Source organism: Magallana gigas, chromosome 7 (assembly GCF_963853765.1).
Source record: "Magallana gigas chromosome 7, xbMagGiga1.1, whole genome shotgun sequence".
In the NCBI taxonomy this organism is placed as follows: domain Eukaryota; kingdom Metazoa; phylum Mollusca; class Bivalvia; order Ostreida; family Ostreidae; genus Magallana; species Magallana gigas.
In genome coordinates this window covers 44,646,671-44,669,690 of record NC_088859.1, presented here as the reverse complement: position 1 = coordinate 44,669,690, position 23,020 = coordinate 44,646,671, and the positions used below count along the sequence as shown (strand labels likewise).

General features: G+C 34.3%; 1 long non-coding RNA gene across 7 annotated transcripts in view; it reads left to right on the top strand.

Moving 5' to 3' along the window:
- Positions 1-1,281: 1,281 nt before the first annotated feature.
- LOC136269824 (uncharacterized) overlaps positions 1,282-23,020 on the top strand; it is a 39,901-nt gene continuing 18,162 nt past the window's right edge. For 3 of the 7 annotated variants that reach the window (XR_010707361.1, XR_010707365.1, XR_010707364.1), the window contains exons 1-4: positions 1,405-1,545; positions 3,157-3,247; positions 7,689-7,791; positions 19,534-19,672. This is a non-coding gene — a long non-coding RNA (uncharacterized lncRNA). The other 4 variants (XR_010707366.1, XR_010707362.1, XR_010707360.1 and 1 more) reach the window with 4 other exon arrangements.

Genomic DNA, 23,020 nt, shown 5'->3' with positions numbered 1-23,020 from the left:
TATTTATATTTTTCTCATAACAGAATATATATCTCCTGCCTTAAAATTAGGCAGGGGAATATATTTTTACAATGAGAAAAATATACTACGTCTGACAGGTACCTGTAGGGCATCAATACAGATTATCTTTATACTCTGAGAAGAAGGTGGGTGGTGCACTTCGCTTCCCAATACTTGTTCCTTTACGCTGAGTTAAAGAAAATCTTACTACCGTCGTTGTAAAAATTCCAGCTATGTAAATGGTTATAATGAAATGAGAATACGTAAACGACAGGTACATTGTTGGCCTTTTCTGACAGGCATATTGATATATTGACCAGCAAAACGACGAGAGCACCTACATGTATGGCACACAAAGGAAACTGACCATCCAGGAGAGACTCAGGCAGAAATTACAAGACCGTCATCGACAGGCTCGACAGATTTTCCAGATATTTCAAAAATATGCGAATAAAGAAATTAATTAAAAGCTTAAAAAGTTTAATATCAAAGACTTCTAAACTTCAGTTATCTATTTGCTGGATGTTCGTTAGTGTCGATTTTGTGAACAGAACGACATTGGATTACCCGTGCTAGCTGGAACTTCTCCGAAACTCCGAAAATCAGTTTTCATTGGAATACCAGGTACCGTTAACGTTTTTTAAAACCACAACTTGCCGAAATTTTGTTTCGTTCAGGAATTTTTATTTAGCGTATAGTTGAGCGAGTGTAACAAATTAAGCTTTCCCCTGAATTCATCATATGGATGTTCAGAACTTTTACATTACAATTAACACACAAATCATATCAGTCCATACAAGAAACGTTCGTGAAAGTTGGGTATATTATTTCAGTAAAATGCCGAGTGGCATCCTACCGGGCTAACCATGCTAACAACAACTTAACGTTATACAAGCTTTACGATAAAAGATAAATAAATAGCAATGCAACGTTAACTTTAAAAAATCCTACTTATACAATGGGACATTAATAAAACACAAAATGTTTGATGATTTATTGAGATGTAATATTCTTCGAACATAAAAAGGAATGTTATTCTGTGTTTGGCAGTGTGTGGTTTATGCAATATGGTTAAATGCAAGATTTGGTGTTCCGTACACCCTACACCATAGTATAACGCCGATAACGTCTCCGAAGCTTTATTTGATCTTGTTCGTGGTAAATAGCAGGACATGGATAAGCACATTATAAAAAGAATGACAACAGCAGGAGAAAAAATACGGAAAAAAAATATTGGGAGGTAAATGCACACACAGCTTTCTTTAAGGAATTTTAGCATGAAGGCGTCTCCATACCGGAAGTTGAGAGAGTTCGATACCGAAGTGGGAAGGAGGATTTTGTTATTGTTTTTTATTTGCATGAAAATAAGTAAAATATAGCGACGACAAACGCAATCAGGTATCCGCATCATTATATTTTTATAAAATACACCTACTGACGCCAGAGATTAAATTTTTTCTTAATGCTTAACGAAAGAGATTTCGCGTAATTTGCAAGCATCAGCGATTCATGAAGAGAACATGGCGGATGGCACATGGTGTGATGGTAGGGTACTTTGGCAGCAAAAATACGTATTTTGCGGCGGGTAGTTGCTATTATAACCTATTAAATGTATAAAAATGAAGGCTTACTGTGAATTTATAAGGAAATGTAGTGGTTTTTTGGATTTCCTGGACAATATTTTATATTGCTCGATTTGACCAGCAAATTAAAGAGAAGAAAGAAACGTGCTGGAACCTGGAATTAAATGGGAAATGTTTATATTTATAGTGGATATTTTTGTGGAGAATGAACACATAAAATACACATAGATGTTTGAATATATGTTTATATGAAGAAAGTAATTAGATTTGCTCCTTTTTTCGATATGTACTCAGTTTGAATCTTTGTCTTGGAAAAAAAAAACACCCAACAAATGTTGGAGGCCGTAAATTTTCAAGTTGGCTCATGATTGTAAGCATCAACTGATAACAGTGATTTCTTTACATGAATATCTTGTTAAATGAAAAATTTGCATGCAAAGGTGCACAATATATGGTAATTTTTCTCCATTTTAAACACTTACACAAATATAAACATGTAGATATATCAATTATGATAAAGATTATGATACCCTGTTTTCAAGATGCATGTCATCAAAAACTTTTAAGGAAATGTAACGGGGCATTGAATTCTACTGGCGTGCGACCAGTTCTCGCCGAGTACCATTTCTCGCCAGTGCATTGTGACGTCATTTTTCGTCTATAATTTTATGTGTTGATAAAATGACGTCACAATGTACTGGCGAGAAATGGTACTTGGCGAGAACTAGTCGCATGCCAGTATTGGTTAAACCAATCTTCACCAAAGACCATTTATCTCCAGTGCATTGTAACGTCATTTTATTCACACATAAAATTATGTATTTGAAAAATGACATAACAATACACTGGTGAGAAATGGTAGTTTGCAAAAATTGGTCGCCTTCTACACTCTTAAAATTAAAGATTGATAGGCCCATATTTAGAGATTGTCTCCTCCACTAAAAATGAAATTTGCAATCCCTTAAAGCAGTGCCATACATTAACACATAGGTACATGTATGTTTAAGGATATCATCTCTCTATAACATTTGAAAACTTTTTTTATTATGAAAAAAGTGTATGTCAACTAAATTTATAACTAAAATTCTTAGTTTTGTCACTAGCAAGTTTTACTGCACAGACTTCCCAGTGCCATTGTACTGTAGAAAGTGGTATTACATGTTGAATGCCAATGGTTTAGGTTTATTAGTTCCACATAAACATGAAATTATACAAATCTTCACTGCCCAAGTTGGGTTGAGGGCAGCAGCCCCGATTGCCGGATCAAAAGTCAAAGTTTGTAAAATCATCCCATGGTGGACTGCACAATTCATGTTGCCTGATAACATCATTACATGGTCAATATTTTTTTTGTTAATTGAATAACAAAACGGAAATGAATAAAACTTTAACTATTGAAAACAAATACTCATCATATTCTCTGTTCAGCTTGAAATCCTGAATTGATTTGCATGCGTGCCATATTTGAACTCTCTAAACATAGATGCCGATAGCCACAGTAATTTTGCATATCAGATGTTCTAGCTGCATTTTTTCATTCTCTACATTATTTAAAAAAATCTTTCTTTTACAGGTCCACCTTTGTTCCTTGCTGCCTTATATCATTACTTCATGCTCAGATTGCAACTTGTCCTGCAACTGCCCCTTGCATTGACCAAATGAAGGTAACCCAGAAAACCATTGCTATATTCAATTTACTCATTTGTAGAATATAGCTCTGTGAATTTATCTGAAGTTTAAAGGCATTGAAATTTCATCTTTATAACGTGTTCATGCCATGGCGTCATAATTTTGGGGTGGCGAAGCACCCTGATTAGAAATGGATTATTTTTTTTTTTTTAGCAGAATTTGTTATCCATTTTAGCTCACCTGAGCTGAAAGATCAATTGAGCTTTTCTGTCTGTCTGTCTGTCTGTCTGTCTGTCTGTCTCTCCTTCAATCTGTGAACTATTTACATGCTTGACTTCTCCAGAACCACTGAAAATTTTAAAAACTATTTGTTTATGTTACATATTTAGAAAGCGTCTTGACAGAGTAAATGCATTTAAATCATTAAAATTTCTAAGGTGTCGAGCTATACTTGACATTGTTTTCCCTCGGACAGAAATGTCACACTTTCATTGGTTTAAACATAGCACGTGATTGCCTCATATATCTCTATGTTTGTTCGGTTAGAAATAATATTAGGCAATATGGCCATCATTGGCCGAAGCTTCGCTTACTCATTTCGACATTTCATAGTATTGAATACATAAACCGCATGCCGTAAGTTCTTAAAGTATTTGGATTAGTTGCCCTTCGAAATTCTTTAAAATTAGAGTAGTTGCCCTTAGAATATTGATGTCACATTGTTTTGTCTGGAGCAGAACAAAATGGCAGCGTCGAAATTTGCTCAAATCTCTGCAGAGAAAGGGAGAAAACGTTTAAAATTGAAAAGCAGCAAAACATTGTAAGTAAACATGGGTGAAGCAAAGATTTTTAAAAAGTAATTGAAAGGTGAGATTGAAAATTTTCAAGAGGTTAAATGAGTTAAATTGGATGAGATTTTAGGCATCTTGTACATGGCTTAATTTGTGTACATCATCGCTATTTGTGAATAAATATGTCGCTTGATAGTCTTCATGAAAAACAAAACACCTATTAGGTTAGTTACTGACTCACTACGGAAATATATTGGGTTGATCAATCTTATAGACGGCTTCGCCTCGCCATCTGATGAGATTGATCAACCCAATATATTTCCGTAGTGAGTCAGTAACTAACCTAATAAGTAATAGTGTTCTAGCAATTGTACGGTCTGGCAATCATCCAGATTTTTCTTCTGCACTGCCATCTAAATGCGCATAAGAACTAAGTTCTTTATAAAAGTATAAAAAAAATTCAAAAATGTTTTTTCATTTATTGAACTTAATTGTACAAAAAAAACCCTGGTTATTGACAACTCTTCGCAAACGCAGAAGTTTGCTTTATCAATGATATGAAATTCAGCATGAATATGATACCACAAATGGTGTAAAAATTCACCAAATATGATAGAAGTTTATTGCTTGCATTTTTTTGGAGATCATGCCTGATTAAAATAAAATTTACTAATTAAACTCTAGAGACTTTGTTGCAATAAATATAAGAAAGCAGCAACACCAAAAGCAACAATACTGAATATCATAAAAAATATGTACAGCCATTCAAGCATTGAATGCTTATTTTGGGGTGTCGTCGGTCCTATAACACACCATAACAGACAAATTAAATACTGCGCGTTAGCGTGGTATGATAATTTGTCTGCATGACCTGGTGTGTTATATGACCGAAGATATCCCAAATCAAGCATTTAATGCTTATATTGATATTTTTTTTAATTCTTGCCTTGTCTGCAAATAAGATTTATACATCAAAATTACTGTATTAAACTAAGTGTATAGGTTCAATTTATGGAAGAGCCAATGTAACGGCAACAAGCTCTGATTTTCGCTTGTGACGTTGCATTTCGACGTTTGTGACGTCATAATAAAACTCATCATTTAACCTTAGTGTTTTTGAAAGGAAATTGAACTTCGCAGATTTCCAGTGCAAACATAGAGGGAATATACACTGAATGTAAATAAAGAAAATTGTATGATTCTGCAAAATTGTTGGCATCACGTGAATTGCTTAAATAGTGTATCTACAGATGATAAAGCATTATAGGTATTGCAGAATACTGTGGTGTGGGTTTGTTTGTAAACAACCAGAATATAATCTTATTAAAAAAAATGAAATAAATAAAAGTCCATCTTATTATACTAAGGGAAATACTGTTAATGAGAAGTATCCTTGTATTCAAATGATTTTTTGATAGATGTTTAGAGTATCTAGTGTCCAGAGATAATAGACACAGTACGTCAGTAAAAATTAGAGTTCTTGAAATCTTTTTTCTGCTGTCAGTCATTTGGACTGACTACCATCTGAAGGTTGTCAGTCCGGACAAATTTCTATCAGTCCAAATATTTTTAATAGAAAGATGAAAAAACTATATTGAATTTTATTATCAATTTTATTTCATTCTGAACTTGCAAGCCTTCCAATATCTCTCATTTTTACCATGATCTGATCCTCCTAACTTTCACATTAAAGCTCTTCACGTTCACATTCTAATTATTTCATTAATTTAACTTCTTTCCCTCTCTCTCATTACTCTTGTTCTCTTTCTTTCTCATTCTCTGCGCACATCATGCCATAGGGGTTTATTTGTTGGATAGTGGTTTTCTCGAAGATTTAAATGATTAAAATTGGTATTTTTAATTTTGTACGTATTTATGTGTATTTCAATAAAAACATTCACTTAAAACCGTGTTTTAATCATAATAAAAAGTGTATTCAATGTACATAAAAAACGTAAAGAGTTGACACTTACTGTCTTAGATTTATAGAAGGCCATCGGTTCACGCTATGTTTTAAACAAGTTCTCCAATTTCTCCAAGTGATTTCTGATGATATTTAATAGGTTGGAAAAAAATCGAAAGCCCTATTCCTATCATCTAACTATACAACTGTCAGCTGCATTATAAATGCATCGTGTCAATATGTTCTTAACATGCTAAATACTCGCCAAACTTATCGAAAGCATCGGATGTTTATATTTAAGTGACATAAATTCTGTACATAATAACTGAGATGTTCCGAAAATGTATGATCAGTCTGGAGAGAGCCGATAATCCGCGAAAAACTTTATTGTATGCATTCGGATCTCCTCAGCTATTACCCAGAAGATTAAGTCATATTTTTGCAAGTTCCTCTGTCTACCGGTCATTTGGACTTACAGGTAACCTCGGGTAATCGGTCCTTGGTTATTATGCCCCCCTTCGAAGAAGGGAGGGCATATTGCTTTGCTGCTGTCTGTCGGTCGGTCGGTCCACCAACAGTTTCCGTTCATTTTCTTTGCAAAGGATAAACATATTGAAATGAAATTTGGATTACAGGTTTATCATGATAATATCTAGATCAAGTTCGATATTGGGTACGATCGAGCAATTTCTGACAGAGTTATGGCCCTTGGACTTAGAAAAATTTGATTTATTTGCAGTTTCCACTCATTTTCTTCGCATAGGATAAACATATTGAAATGAAATTTGGTATACAGGTTTATCTTGATAATATCTAGGTCAAGTTCGATATTGGGTATGATCGAGCAATTCCGACAGAGTTATGGCCCTTGGACTTTCAAAAATTCCGCTCATTTTCTTTGCAGAGGATGAACATATTGAAATGAAATTTGGTATACAGGTTTATCATGATAATATCTAGGTCAAGTTCGATATTGGGTACGATCGAGCAATTTTTGACAGAGTTATGGCCCTTGGACTTACAAAAATTCGAGTTATTTGCAGTTTTAGCTCATTTTCTTCGCAGAGCGTGCACATATTAGTATGAAATTTGGTATGCAGGTTTATCTGAATAATATCTAGGTCAAGTATGATTATGGGTATGATAAAGCAATTTCCGACCGAGTTATGCCCCTTGGACTTAGAAAAATTCCAAATATTTGCAGTTTATGTTCATTTTCTTTGTGGATGTTTCCAAGGGAGGGGGGCATAAGTGTTTCACAAACATCTTTTGTTTTTATCGGTCTTGCCGTTAGGTCCGAAAGATTTAAAGAACTCTGGAAAATGAACAATTTAACAGTGAATAAATTCAGTGTTTAGTGTAAAAACACAAAAGTAAGATCTTCTTCACACCTTTGTGTATCAACTGTGATGACAGCCACCTTGGAATACTTCGATAAAACCAATACTTAACACAAATATTCATCATCTCAGGGGACCAATCATTGGCTTAAAAATAAGCGATATTTAAAAATAGCCAATTTCAATATGATTTTTATTTTAATGCAAATAAAATGAGAAGCTGAGATTGGGGATTTATATCTATTTTAATGTAAGCAAAATTTAAAAAAAAAATTCAATGTAAGTGGAGTAATCTGTACATTACAGTGTGTCTGTTTACCTGTAACAATTCTTTGAACCGTGTCATTTGAGTATGCATAAAAATCCTAATGGCACAGCTCAGATCAATTGCTGATTATAGGCCCATAGTTACATTATTTTGAATTTCTCTTTTTATTTTCAGATTTGTAAGAAGAATACAAATCGAAGGATGTTTATTCAGATCAGGAAATGGATTCAAGTATCTATAAAGGTGAAAATGCATGGAACAGTCGGTCTTACACAAAGTAGGTTTATCCATAGCTTATGTAGTAAAATGATAAGTAAAAACCAATGGACTTCACCTGTTATTTTAGTTTTAGCAAGCTACATTTTTGAACAATACCTTTGATTTTGAAATTTGTCTTTTTGAAATCTATGGATATCAAATTAAAAGACTCTTTATTTTGTAAAGAAAAAAGTTGAAAGTTTTAAGTCACTGCCTTATAAAAATGGCTCAAGTATGCGGTGCTTCATTATAAATTTATAGTAGGGATTAAGATGACATGTGGTAATGTTTACATTGCAAAATTGACAAAGGGTAAATAAGTTAGGAGCTTTCTGTCAAAAACATGTTTACTTTTAATCTTGAACATCCTGCTGTACCTCATGTGGAATAGTTTTACAATTTTACAAATGTTTTTATTAAAATTTGAATGATGAATCTACTTACAAATATTTGAGGAAAACCCAAATAAAGCAACGAGTCAATATTCTAAAAACTAAAATCAATAATACAAATAATTGTTTAGGCATTCAGTGTTACATGAAATTTTCCAGTGTCTTCATTTTTGTTCGGTTTGCATAAGAGTTTATTACACCCCTCAAACCCCCTCCCCCCAAAAAAAATAAAGTAAAAAACCAAACAAACCACTGACCCCAAAAAGAATAAATGTATTATAGACATAACAATAGAGGAGTTTGTAAAATATGTCTGTAAGTGAGGCCCTGCACTGTGGGAGCCCTGTAGTGGTCAGTCTGTCCTGTCTGAGGTATTTTTATTGCTCCCCTTTGCCTTGGTCTATTATGCTCATACTTCACCGGCAGAGTTCCTCTTGGTAAGTTGTGTGCAGTGTGCAATTTGCCTTGTCAAAACTCTGGGTCATTGCAGAACTAAGTGTTAAACTCTTGTGTGGACCATATATTCTCTCCCCATGGCTAAATCTGGCTCATATTTTACACACACACACTGGAACTTTGGTAAAAAATGTGTAATGATCTTGAAGCAAAGCTTCTAGGTCAGAAGGTGTGAAGGTTATACCAAATCTTCTGTAATCTATTTCCATCCCCATTTTCCTCCCCATGGCCAGAAGACTGCCTTTGTGTAAAGGATGTACAATGGCCTCACAAATTTTTTATGTCAAAACACATTTACTCAATTCAATTCATTTATTGACAATACAGAAGAAAATACTTCTCTGAAAATCCTTTTCCAGACCTTTTAATATCCCCCCTTACCAAATTCTGCTCCACTTCTTTACCAATTGTCTGCCGAAATGTAAAGGGATGTGCAATAACCTTGAACTGTGATTCTGTGGCAAATTTCAAGGTCATAGACTTTCATGAACAATTGTTGTTTTTTTTTCACATTTTCATCTTTTCAAGTTTATTCCAATAAAGTTCACAAATTTAGAATTAATGAAAATTTGTTGGTGTTTTAAAAAAATCTTCTTAAAAACCCTTTGCTCAGAAAAGCTGAAACTTGTATGGAAGCATCCTCAGGTACTGTATATTCAAGTTGATTCAAATCATGATCCCTGGGGATAGTGTGGAGCTACTATTGGGGGGGGGGGGGTCAAATTTTTACACAGAAATATATAATAAGAAATATCTTTGAAAATCTTAAAAACCATTTGGTGAGAAAAATTTTTTTTAAGTGTTGAAGCATCCTTATGTAGGGTACAAGTGTGTTCAAAACTTGATCCCTAGGGGTATAGTGTGGCCTTCAATTGGGGAGGGGTCGAAATCTTTCAAAGGAACATACAAAGAGCACCTTTAAAAATCCTCTCAAAAAACAATATGGCCAGAAAATCTGTAATTTGTGTGGACGCATCCTCAGGTAGTGTAAATTTAAGTTTGTTCCAATCATGAGCCCTTGGAATAGGGTGGAGCTACAATGGGTGGGGGGGGGGGGGGGGCAAATTTTAACATGGAAATGTATGGTGAAAAATCTGTAAAAAAGAAGCTTAACTGAAGAATGTGTGGAGAAAAAATAAAGTTTTTATAACAAAAGTATTTTTTACCAAGGTGTTTGGATATTTTGTACGTGATGATACTCTAAAGATCTAAAGCTTCCCTTATTAGTTAAGGCTATTGTTGCTCAGATGAGCGATGTGGCCCCTGTCTTGTTTGCTTTGTATTTCACCCAAAGAATGTTTTTAGCTCATTTGAACCTTTAGAAAGATTTTTAATTTTTTTTCTACATATTCTTCAGTTTTCTTATGAACAATTGATGAGAAAAAGGAAAATATATTAGATATACATCCATAAATTCAATAAAGAAATGATGATGATGCATGAAGAGGTCTTCATTTATTCATTTTGTTAACAGGGTTTTCCAACGGAAAAATCTGGTTACTAAGTATTGAAATGATGAAAATGGCGCTGGGCTGCTGCCAAAAGGGTACCATTATTGTACGGATAACTCCTTCTACAGTTCTCAAGATAGGAAGTTATTGTCCATGTTGCTAGGATTTTGATTTCTGATAATTTATGAAAAAAATACCAGCTATTGGACTTGGCAAAATATTGCATATAGGGTACCCTTATTGTACGGACAAGTCCTCCTACAGTTTTCAAGATAGGAACTTGTTCTTTTGCAGATCAATTGTACATATATCAGAGGTGTGTATATTCATGAAAAAATAACAGCTGTTGAACTTAATCATTTTTTGGCAAAATATTGCATATGGGTTCTCCATTTCTCTGGATACGGATGGTAGTGTTTATCAATTTGGGGATGGCATGGATTATGGATACAGTTCACTTAAAAGAAAACCCAGTTTGCTGTCACATTGACAGCTTTTCACTTGTTGATACTTTTTAAAGAATCTAAATCAAATATATAGAGATGGCTCTTCTGTTGTCTCTGAATGAAGAATAACCACTAAATATGCTTTACTCTAATAAGAAACTTTGTATATTTGGTGTTTATTGTTGCATGCGCTCTAAAGGAATTTTGTCAATGCTAAGAATTATTATTGCACCAAGAAGTGAAAGTGAGTGAATGCTGCCAAATCTTATCTGACAGAACAAAGATTTTCCTCAGTTATCTCTCTTTGTCAGATTTTTTTTTAAAGGAGTTGAACTAGTTTTGGGAGTTATTTCTTTCCAACTTCGTAGTTGCTCTTGACAGTTTTCCTTTTAAAAGATGATCTGTTACCAAGAAAAATCCGTTTGACTTTGGACAAATTGAGGGAAAAAAAAATTAATTTACTTGTAGAATACTCTGGTAGATCACTTGAAAAAAATTGCGTTTAATTTCTTTGAAGAAAATAGATTATCAGTTTACAAAAGAGATTATGATTTTATGATAAGCAGTTTAGAAGTTTATACTTTAAAAGTTGAGAATTTGTTTAGAACTTCAAGGTTAAAGTAATCAATACCCCAGTAAACGTGTATACATGGACTTTAATTTTTCACCATAAAACACAGTAAAAGTCGTAAAGACATAAATCTTGACATCTGTAACTTTTATCACATGCACACATAGTGTTTCTCCTGCTCCCCTTTTTGTTATGAGGTTTTTGTTAAAAAGGGAGAAGTACAACAATGTCCTATAATTTATCTCTAATGAACATGTGGCAAACTTTTTAAAATTAGCTGGTTTATGGATCTGCTGACCATATATCTTAATTCCAGTTTTTTCCTTGTCAACTAATCTGAGAAAAAATATGATTTCGAAAATTCTACAAGCTCAATAAAAAATGCATAGACCTTGAAAAGATGTGTTGCTGTCCTGGATAAGTTTTATGTTATTTGATATTTTTTAAATTTTACTTAATAAAAAAAGATATTTGAGATTCCCATGAGCATGATTATTGGCATCTCTACCATTACAATGTACTTTTATAATTATTGATATACTTTCACAAGTTGCCCTAATATCAGTAAAAGTGTTTTCATCTGAAACAATGCTATTCTGTGAAGCCATGCAGAGGAGAAAATTTTATTTGAAATTATGGAGGAAGATAATGTTTTTAAGATGCTTCAATCTTGTTGAAATTGTATTTTCAAATGTTTCATTTCTTCTCACCAATGTGATGTTGGCCTGTCTATTTCATTGTTGGCCACTAACCATGGCTTTTTGAAATCAACAAGATTTGGCTGGCTTTTGAGCATAATCTGTATATATTTCATTTGAAACCAGCATCATTTTTTAACTTGTTTTGATGCAAGAAAAAGATAGTTACATCCTACCTAAAGTCCAATGTCTTGTTAAAATGGTTCTACTGCATGAAAATGGACTTTGCTAGGATCTGAAGTATGTAGTGGCAATAAAGGTTTCGCTTCTTCTACCCATAAAATGCATTTACGTATCACATTTATTTTGTGGTAAAATATTTTGCACTATTTTGAGGACATGTTAAAATTTTCATCAGGAGCGTAAAACAAAAAAGTAATCATAATTTGTCATAAGCATGATAGTGAGCTGGATAAAGTTGGTTGTAATTAGATCTTATATAAAAAAAAATGCCGTGGTAACACCTGTTTGACAGGCCAATTTCTAACAAAGATTTGGTTGAGTTCAAAATTAGAAGTTGATTTGTTTAGAATTTTGCTTGAGGATAAGAGCTGGGTACTGTGAACAACAATAAAGCTCCTGATCAAATGTGTCACGGGATGAGGAATGGTGGGGCTGGTGATGAGGAGGAGGCATCTGTTACTTGGCAACAGATGGAGGAAGCTGGCCTCTGTCTCGTGTACTACCCGCATGTCACACGATGCCACACACTCTCTCTTAATGTCATGAACATGGCATTGTCAACTCAATAGACCCTATATTTTAATGATCACCAATTGACACAAGTTTTTGTATTCTTTTCTGAATTTCATATAAAATTTCAATGGATAATTTTTTTGACAATTATTATTTGCACAATTTTCTTTTGGTGTAGGTGTTTTTTTCAGTGCAATTAAAAGTCATTTATCTGCATAGTTAGAGATAAACGGGGTTTATATCAATGCTATTCAAGTCCTTTAAAGGGTTTCTACGCAACACAAACGTCAGGTATTTGTTGAGACAGTCCCGGTTTTTTTTTCAAAAATTGAGATTTAAATGCTGATCTGTGCCTCTTGGAGGTCATGACCCATTTCTGTGTGGATTTTCCAAAGAATGAAAGCCCAATATTTATATTAGTACGTGGAATTCGGATTTCACAGGATGGGCAGGATGTACGCTCTTACTACACCTTTACCAGTTTGGAGTGTAAAACTCCTCATTAATGTCTTTTGACCCAGTTTGCGTCACTGATTTTACCTTTCCCTTAGCGGACTGTGATATCATAGAAAGATAAATGAGCTGTCAAGATTTTCTTTCTTTCCTTGCATTGTTTTAAAAGCGGGAAAATGCATGTTGGAGAATGAATATAAATGATCTGTTGGTAAAAGTTTGGGTTGTTGGTGGTGGCCTATTACTGCAGTCTTGTGTCATCATACCAGGTATGTCTGGTATGGGAGCCCCAGGCTAATAGCCTTTGATGCTTCCTCTTGTTTTGTTGACATGCATGAATAAATAATTAGAAGAAACCATCATTTGGCTAATGATCACAGTTGGATGTTCATTATTTTTGCAATTTAATGGCCAATCCATTGAAAAAAAAGAATCTCTTGTTTCACGTCACATTTTATTAGTGACATATGCTGCAATGTGTTTTATTGATTCTTTTGAGTTTTTAGCATTTTATTGCTGTTAAATATTTAATGATGGGGCAATCTAGAAATTGTCTTGTTTTTTCTTAGTTCAAAATCTGTACAAATCTAACAAACAGTGTTTCTTAGACTTTGATAAGTAAGTTAGGTTTATACTAGGATGTTTACTCAGAAAATCTGACACGTTGTTCAAACTATGCATCATACAAAGATTTTGTTTTGCGGTCAATAAAAGGAACAAAAATCAGATAACTTCATTTTAACTGTATGTCCTCGTCATTGCCTTTATTTGTTCATTATGTAATTCAGTAATGTTTTGTGAATGTATCCACTTAATATGTACACATGTACATATAAGTACATTGTTTATGATCATCTAAATGATTCAACCCTTTAACACAGACATCCCGATATTGACATATGACATGGATTAAAAACCGATGAGTATGGTGGGAACATGTAGAAAGCTTTGCTAAATTCATCTTGAAATTTGAAATGTACATGACAAATTATCCATCTGTGACATGTATGCAATTGAAACTGTAAGGTTAGAAATGAACGTCAGGGGTGTCCCTAAGTACCAACATTGAAACTGTAAGTGTTTCCTCCCTTTGAATAGGCTTGTATTTGCCAAAGTGCTAAACAAATTTTCCAAATAAAATGATATATAGAACATCTTCTACGACTAAGGAAAGTTTAATGTGTAAAAATGTCTCAGTTACTGTGTAAACTGTTTAGTTACAAGTGTTAATGGGGTGGAATATGATAGGCAAATAATGGATTGTCATCAGTATTTATCCTATAGGAATGGGTAAAGGAAGTCGTGAGATCACATTTTGGGCCACCTTTGTACTATGTGTTTAGATAGTACTTACAGTTCACAGGATAAGGTGTCTCTCTTATATCACAGGAAAGCAAATATTTGTCGGCATGATTATTGATCTAGAATCATTCTAGCATGGGTCATGAAGAAGGCGGCCTATCATTTGTGGTTTGTTGTGTCTTTCAGTAGTAAAAACCATGCACCTCACTTTTTATCAAAGGTTTATTTGCAGATCGTAGTATTTTATTGGTATTGAGTTAAGTATATTACTATATCTTAGGGATCATGGCTATATATATATACAACTTAGGTCAGAGAGTTGCACTGTGGTGGTGAAACAGGGTCAGCTGGAACTACTTTTCAGGCAAGCTGCCATTAGCTGTCAATCAAGTTGGGGGCGGTGCCAGACTACAATTGATAAGACTTTTGGCGCGAAAAGGCACAGACTGTCCTCTTTGTGTGGTTTTATATTGTGTACATTACAATACACATCGTACTGATTCATCCAACTCACAACAGCACAAAGAAAAAAATTCTTGTTATGATGATCACATAAAGTTAAAGCTTAGCTTAGAGGGGTGATTACTAGGTGTCGTTTGGTAAACATTAATTAAAAAGTAAGAAATGACCGAGTCATAGTTCATGATTGAAAAGGATGACTTAAAGGTTGGATAGTCACGGGTAGTACCAAGATCATACTGTACCAGACTTAATAGGACCGTACTGAGCGTAATCCAACTGTACCTAACTCCCATTATTTTTTTCTACAGGGGTAAAGTAGGGACTCCATGGGATGAATGTGAACAATGAACATCTTTTGGCCTCATTGGACAGATAATTCTGTCATCACAGAGTTCTATCGGTGCACTTGTATACCTCTCTGCTTCTCTTGATTCTTCATTTAATTTATTGGTTGCTCACCATGCTACAAAGTGAATTCTTGTGAAATTATTGTATTTGACAGTTTAGTTGGAGGTTAAACTCCGGCTCATGAATAAAATAAGGAGAGGAGAAATGATTGTGCATTGAATTTCATTGATAAATTTTTTTGTCCTGAATTAAAGCTCAGAATGAGTGAAAATAGCACAGCAACTAAAGAGATTGTTCTTTATCTGTTCTTATCAAGGTTTATTTAGTTAATGTGCGGCCAAGTGTTTATCTCCTACAAGGATAGTTTTCCTCCTTGTTGTTGGACATTGCACCTCACTGTGTAGTTGATCATTCAATCTCATTCAGTAAACGTATTTAAAAACTTCAGGTAAGGTGAGACCCCTTAACAGTCATTTTAAAATGATTGGATAAAAACTCCGACCCTTTCCCCACCGATTGTTGACAATCCTTTTAATCTGTCACTAGGGAAAATTTTATTTGTGGTCCCCTTATTTGTAAAGAGTTGCACGGGTATGATTTAAATATCTGTTGATTTGGTAGTTAAGATGGCCATGGAGACCCAGTAAAATATGGTTAGGAGGGACAATAGTATGCATGCTACCTGTTTTGAAAAATCCAAGGTGCTCGAAGTATTCAAAGCCGAGATGAATGCTTATTTTATTAATACTCACTTATAACAAAGAAATTGACAGTTACAATACAGATCTCAACCACAGTTCTTAATTTTGCATTATTCTTTACACTCATTTGTTTGGTATTTATTTTTGATGCAAGTTCATGAACTTGTAGATTACATTCTGTAGATTCACATTTGTGTTGCGAGTGCATTTAAAACAACATTGTTAGAACATGAATGCCGGTGTAACAGACAGATTAACCCACTGATTATGTTAAAGCGTAACCAGTTAATCCGTATTGTTTGCTTAACACTGGTAGAAGGCCAACGAAAGGTTAAACTGTTAAGACCAGGTCACAGGAGACCAGGAACCATAATCTTGGCTTCCAGGTCCACGGACAGACAGACTGACAGACAGATAAACCTCACTTTGAGAGACCACAACAACTGTGATCATTGAGATTGAAAGGTTAAAAGTTTAACACATGGATGACCAGTTTCAAGAGTAATTAAGGACAAAAGTATTGATTTTGTTGTGTATTTATCTCATCTTCTAGTTTTGGACATACATGTACCAGAAGTAAAAAAATATTTCAATTATCAGTCTATCTAGTCCAGTGTCTTCATTTTGTGGTAAATAATTTTTTAATGACAATTTACATGAAAAAAAGACATTTTCCTGTTTTTTATGATAGTTAATAACATGATATATCCATAGATTAAAGAATGAACAATTCATTACTTGTCTGTCTCTTTTCTTTTTGAATGGGATGTCTCGTGAAAATCTTAACATTTACTCGACAAATCTGGAACACCTTATCAAGAATTATCAAGAATATTTGCTCTTATTAGGAAAGTCTGGGATGATAACCAATTACACATTTATACCAGAAAGAGCTCATTAGCCTCCTGTCTCCACAAAACTCCATTTGATATGAAGAGAAGTGCTTGAGTTCTGCTTCATGCTTTTTGACTTTGTGAAAAGCAACCGTAACTGTTCATCCCCTTATTATGGAATATTACTCTCCACTGTCTCATTAATTTTTACAGATAATTGATTTATGTGTTCTGGATGGCTTCTTTCTTTAGTAAAGTTATGAAGACATAATGGAATTGAAAAAACTCCCCATAGAATAGCAAATAAAGGTGTTGGTCAGAGGGCTTAAGTAGGAATTGTCCAGCTTAGAAAAGCTTAGCAAGGGTGTTGACAAACTTGTGGCTTAACAATGTTCCAGAAAGACTGCTCCTGGCTATTGTGTTTGTAGTTTTGTCAAGAAGTCTGGGGGCTTGTTGAATTAGCACTGATTTCACTGAGAGGGAGATGAGCGGGTGTAAATACATCCGGTGATTTACCTAGTCCCTGTATAAAGGTATTATGAAATGAATGCTACTTACAGAAACTTGAACTCTTGACTATCTCAAATTGTCTTGATAAATTCGCAATAAATTGGGGAGGCAGACAACAATGGCCCACACCAGTAGCTCTTGTTGTCTTTGTTTGGTCTCCCCATCAAAGATTATCCCGCCCCCCTATCAACAAAGAAAATCTTCTCTCTAATCAGTATTAAGGGTGCAACAGTTAACTGTTGCAATAAAAACTTTGATGTGCTCTTGAAACACCATATAGTCACAAACAATTGCCATATAGAAGTCTGTGACATCCTAGCTGATATTTACATTAACTAACTGGGTAGATTTTCACTGACTTGAGTCATAGATTCTGCCATGTGTAAAAATCTGTCATACATACTTTGGTGTTAGATCATGCCCTGATAACCTTCCATGACATGTGTGCAATGCTGTACACATGAAGTTTATGCTGCACATCTGGCGATTTTGCATTGATTGTGGTATTGGCATTGGTTGGTTTTGGGGCTTTTTTATTTAACTCACTCGACCTGTAACCTTCATGTTTGAGTTGAAAGAGAAAAAATAAATGCCTTGTCTTATCAATACCAGGATGTCCTTGTAGTGTTGCCTGCCTTATTGTGTTTTTTATGCAAAGCATGCCTGGGTAAATTGATATTTGACTTGCTGTAGTTCCCACAACAAGTACTCAGGGCTATTCCTTTGAGTCGTTAGCCTTGCTGCTTTTTAAGATGTTCAGAGGAATTGGAATTTTGATGACTATAGATTTATGGAAATCTTGACAAAGAAGATGGCTGAGAATTTTAGTCTCCTGAAAGAAATACAAAAATGAATTCTCGTATTTATTGATCATTTAATATGAAGGAACAAAAAAGTAGTAATAAATTGATACAAGGATATGAAATCAGTGCGAGTTATTGTCATTTTTTGAATTTTAGATTATCTGCCAGTATTCACCATTAGGTAATAAACCTGTATCTTGATTCTCTATTCAGTTCCTTGTTCATAGCTGAAAAAGTCGATAAAAGTGCATTTAGTACATTTGTGATGCCTATCGTTGAATGGTTTTCTTGCTGTTACGTAATTTGAGGTTTATTGTACTGTGCATGATGCACCCTTGTCCTTTTTTTTGACAAATAGATTTATATTTGTTGTTGAAGGTGCAACTGTATGAACAGCTTTAGGACTTAATGAGCTATTGTTATCTGTCTGTGTGTTGGTACCTGTCTGTCAGAGTAGGTCGTAAAGGGTGACAGTTTTTTACAAAACTTGGAAAGCCTATTTTTGTGAATCAGTATTATTATTCTCATTGGATTCCACATTTTAATCAAGCTATTTTTGGAAAACATTCTGTATTGTGAATTATGGTCAGTAGTTTCAATGGGAAATGGAGGGAAACGGACCAGGATCCTCACTACAAAGTGGAGAGGAAGGGTTAATTGTTTGTGGCATGTCCTACTATTGATACTCACTCCATCTGACCATGCAGTCAAGAATCAGGTCAGCATAGTCTATATGAGGACACAGCAAACTAGGCAGCAGCTGTAATTACTTGCAGACCCCCTTCTTAGCTCACACACAACTGTGTCCCTGGTAGATTGCAGAGGTCAAATTAACCATGATACAGAGAATTGGCAACACACACTCATAATGAATTATAAACTAACCTATGTAGAAAGTGTTTTGTATAAAAAGGTTTATCATAATCCACATTAGGTACTTCAGAACTCATGCTACATACAGAATAATTACACAAAACACGCACAATTGGCCATGTCCATTTCAGTTCACAATTTTGTAATTTTTGGAGAAAATTAAAAAGAAAAATGAGCTGGTTGTTGAGTACCGTATTGGACAGTGTACTTATAGTGAAGATCATGGACTGTGTCCACTGAAAGGAATTAAGGGAATTAACCAAATGTATCAAGGCCTAATAATTTTGGCATCAGTGACATTGAATTGATCTGGATTTGATTAATTCATATGTATATTTTGTTTCGAATTTGCCAATTCACCAATTATGAAACTGAAGTAAAGAGTTCTGCAGAATCCAGGTGTTTAATCTGTATTTCACAATGTGTACATGTATGGGAAAAGTATGGGAAGGGGGACAATTAGCCATATGTTTTATATTTGAGTACTGTTACAATATACTGTACCACCATCACAGATATTATGCAACAAAAAGGCCACCATTCTCATACCACTGTAATGAGATTTTAACACGTTAATTAGAATGTCATATATAGTCTCTATCTTGTTATTAAAGATTCAGATTCACTCAAATATCACCAAGTTTCCAAATCATGATAAAAATGTGTATAAAATTAGTTTTAACAATGCTGGTATAAATTACTGTTCCACAGTGCATGTAATGCGATATTAGATTATGTAAGAATAAGGTTTGAATTTTTATTCCAGATTGAGGCAGAGATCGGATAGCCAGAGATGGTTTTTTCTATAAAGTGTTACCATGAAAATTGTGAAAGTGAGCTGTGTTTTTGTTTCTAATTTTCATTGGATCTAATTCACTATTGGATTAATTACAAGAGATTTCAAGGTAAGGAAAGTTTTCCTGGAAAACAAAATCTTCTTATATATTATATAATAGTTGTTGAAAACTTTTCTCAAAATTAAGTCATTAAAATTGTTGAAAATTTAAAGTTATAATCATGATTATTACATCTTAATGGTTGAAGTCAGAAAAAAGATTTTCTAAGCTAATATTTGCTTTTAGTATCTCCTGATCTTTATCGGCATTTAGTAAGGTGTTTGATGAACAAACTGGTTTATCTAAGTAGCCCAAGAGTTGTAGATATGGGTCAGACTGACTGATATTAAATGCACGCGATGAGGTGATACAGTCGAACTGTCTTAAAGTGTGTATGGCCTGAAAATGTCCCATGTTTAACATGACATGACATAACTAAACCTGTTTTGTTTTTTAAACTGGGCCAATTAAATATCCATGTAAGGCTTATAAACTTGCAAATGTACAGTGGTATTGAAGTCTGAAACCTTGTCATTAATGTTTAGGCCAGACAGACATTTTTTTCTTTTGATGCTACACGTAACATGTCATTTCTGATTTGAGACACGACTTGAAACCACAACAGGAAGTGTCCCTTTTTGGTATCTCCCCTTCACTAGACCAACTTTTTTCCATGGATTGACTAATATGTGTCACTCGCAGTTGAATTTTGTGTGTATTGCTATAGAGGGAGGCAGGAAATTGTCGTTTACTTATTTACATTCATCACTTCAGTTTTGTCTTTATCTCTGCAATACAGAATTCAGACTCTTCAAGCATTGCTTATTTTCAGAAATAAACAGAGACCTAACATGCCCAATCTGTTCATTGTTAGCCCTCGGTGTCAAATCCTGTATGAAATCTATCAAAAATGGAGATAAAACTAGGTTTCTATGGAAAACAGAACCATTGTCTGCGAGAGAATCGGTAGATAATCTAGTTATTCTTCACTTGTAACATGTAAGCTAGACTGTCTGATAGGTGTGGAATTTTTGCTCCGTCAGTCGAAGACACACATTCTGTTGTGCTTACTGCATATTAACAGAACGAGCTGTTGAAGTACATGCCTTCTTGTAATAGCATGTCTGTGAGCAGCATTAAATATTATCATTGCTGGAAATGCAGAGGCTGAGGATAAGGAATGGAGATGAGGATTTGTGTTAGTAATGTTGGCTGTATTTGCAAAGGAGAAAACATAATTATGATGTCATCTTCAATTCTGACAATTGAGGGAGCCAGACACATTGTAATTATAGATGCATAATGGAATTACATGTATTGGGGTCTTACATGTAGTGGTTTTCTAAGAAGTGGAAAGAGGAGACAGCTGGGTTCAAAAAGGCAAAAGCATTGTTTCCTCATAAATGTGTTGGTGAAAAGTTCTTCAGTTATAATAAAAATGTGCAAAATGGGCAGAGATCCACAAAATCCTCATGGATTGATCATTCTAGCACTCATAACACTCGTACATATTGGACATTAGCAGCAACTTGATACCAAAAAAGGTTTCATGAAATACACATTAATGATAGGGCAATAGGGCCTCTTTCACACTGTGTTGACTGCTTCATTTCTCGTTTTCTTGACCATTTTGGTGTATTCCAACTACATTCTGTATTTAATATGCAAAAAAACATCATCCTGTATCCTTAAAAAAAAAAAATTCAATAACCTTGCCCAGTGTGTTGCACCAGCAGTGTTAGTGTACATTCAGTACTGATTATGAAACAATTGAAAAACACCTTCACATATAGGTTATGATAATTACATACTGAATTAATGATTGTTTCATCAGTGATAAGGTTCAAATGTATACCTTGAACTGAAATTTTTTTTGGTAATTGATGTCTTATTGAACCTTGATGTCAACCTATGCTGAATTTGCTTTGTTTCTTTGAACATATCTGGTGTCATGGAAGGACATTTTTTCTCTCTTCTGAAAGAAACAATTACTCAAAGCTAATAAAAACCTGTGGGAAAATGGATTGAGAAATGATTTAAAGAAATGACACTACATTTATAAAAACAAAAGGGGGGTTAGGTGGAAGATAGAGGGAGAAGTTTATTAACATTTAGTGTTTAGTATTCATTGGCCTTTCTCTACTTGATACAGTTAGCTCAATTATGATTCAGTTATCATCCCGTAAATTTTAGATGTGGAGTTCAATCTAGTTTGATGTCAGGTGTTTCTTTTTTAGATATTTTGAATGTGCAATTGCCTTCTGAATTTTATTTTGCATATGAATTTAGAAGGTGTGTAACAAATGATAAAACAAATTGTATTTCAAAAAAGGAGGCTTGCACTATATGATATGACTCTCATTCATCAAAATGTTTACTATTGCTTTTTGTTTTAAAGACTAATAAATGCAGTTTGTTATTCGTGTCAATTCTGTCAGAAGACATGGTTTTGTGGCTGGCATCTCCAGATCTCTGTGCATGAGACATTTATCAAACCTTTCACAGCACACCTTCTTTGGATGGCTGTGAAACCTATTTCTTTGTGCTCTCTCTGGAGCTAGATATAATTACATTTCATTATGTGGTGCAGAATGTGTGCAGTAGGGGAGAATGGAGAAGAAAACATGATAAAAAAGGGTCAGAATGATAGGCATTGTAGCATGTAAGCATTATGGAAAGAAGGATTATTGCTAATTGTTCATTTTTTCATTACAATATGCTTGAAAATGCTTTCGACGTGAAGTCATAAAAAACCTGCTTCGCTCTATTGTAATTTCAGATAATGAAATCTGCAGTGGCATCTTGTGCAGGTATGGACTTATCTGATTAAATATAAAAATCACTTGTTGCAAGCCAGGTGTAATTTCTTCTTTGTTTGTCTAGAACTTCAATATCATATTGACTAGTGTGAAATCTATCATTTGGATTTTTTCTTGGTAAGGGGGCTACTCCGTAACCACTCGACAAAAGTTCAAGTGCTGTTCAAACGTGAATATTATGAAACATTTAATCTTGGGTCATGGAATAAAAATACCTACAAATGTATACATTTAATAATATACTCCTATAAATATATTGTCACTGTGCCAACATATCACCTGTAACAAAAGATAGCTACTTAAAGACCCTTAGAATACAGGAAGACCATGGAGAGGTCAGTACTTGGAATGTTTAAATGGATAGGTAGCAGTAAACGTGGATCTCGAGACCCTATCAGATGGTCAAAATTCAAAAAGTCAGCCACGATAAGCTGGAGAAGAAAACCTGATATAACATGACTGTCCTCAAGTTGACTAATTATCTAATCTCTGGTATAAGGGGCTTATGGGGCGTCTAGAAGAACGGGGGTTGATCTGTGATCCGCTTTATACCTAGGTCCATTGAAGGGGCTAACTGGAATTATTGTCCGCATAGCTA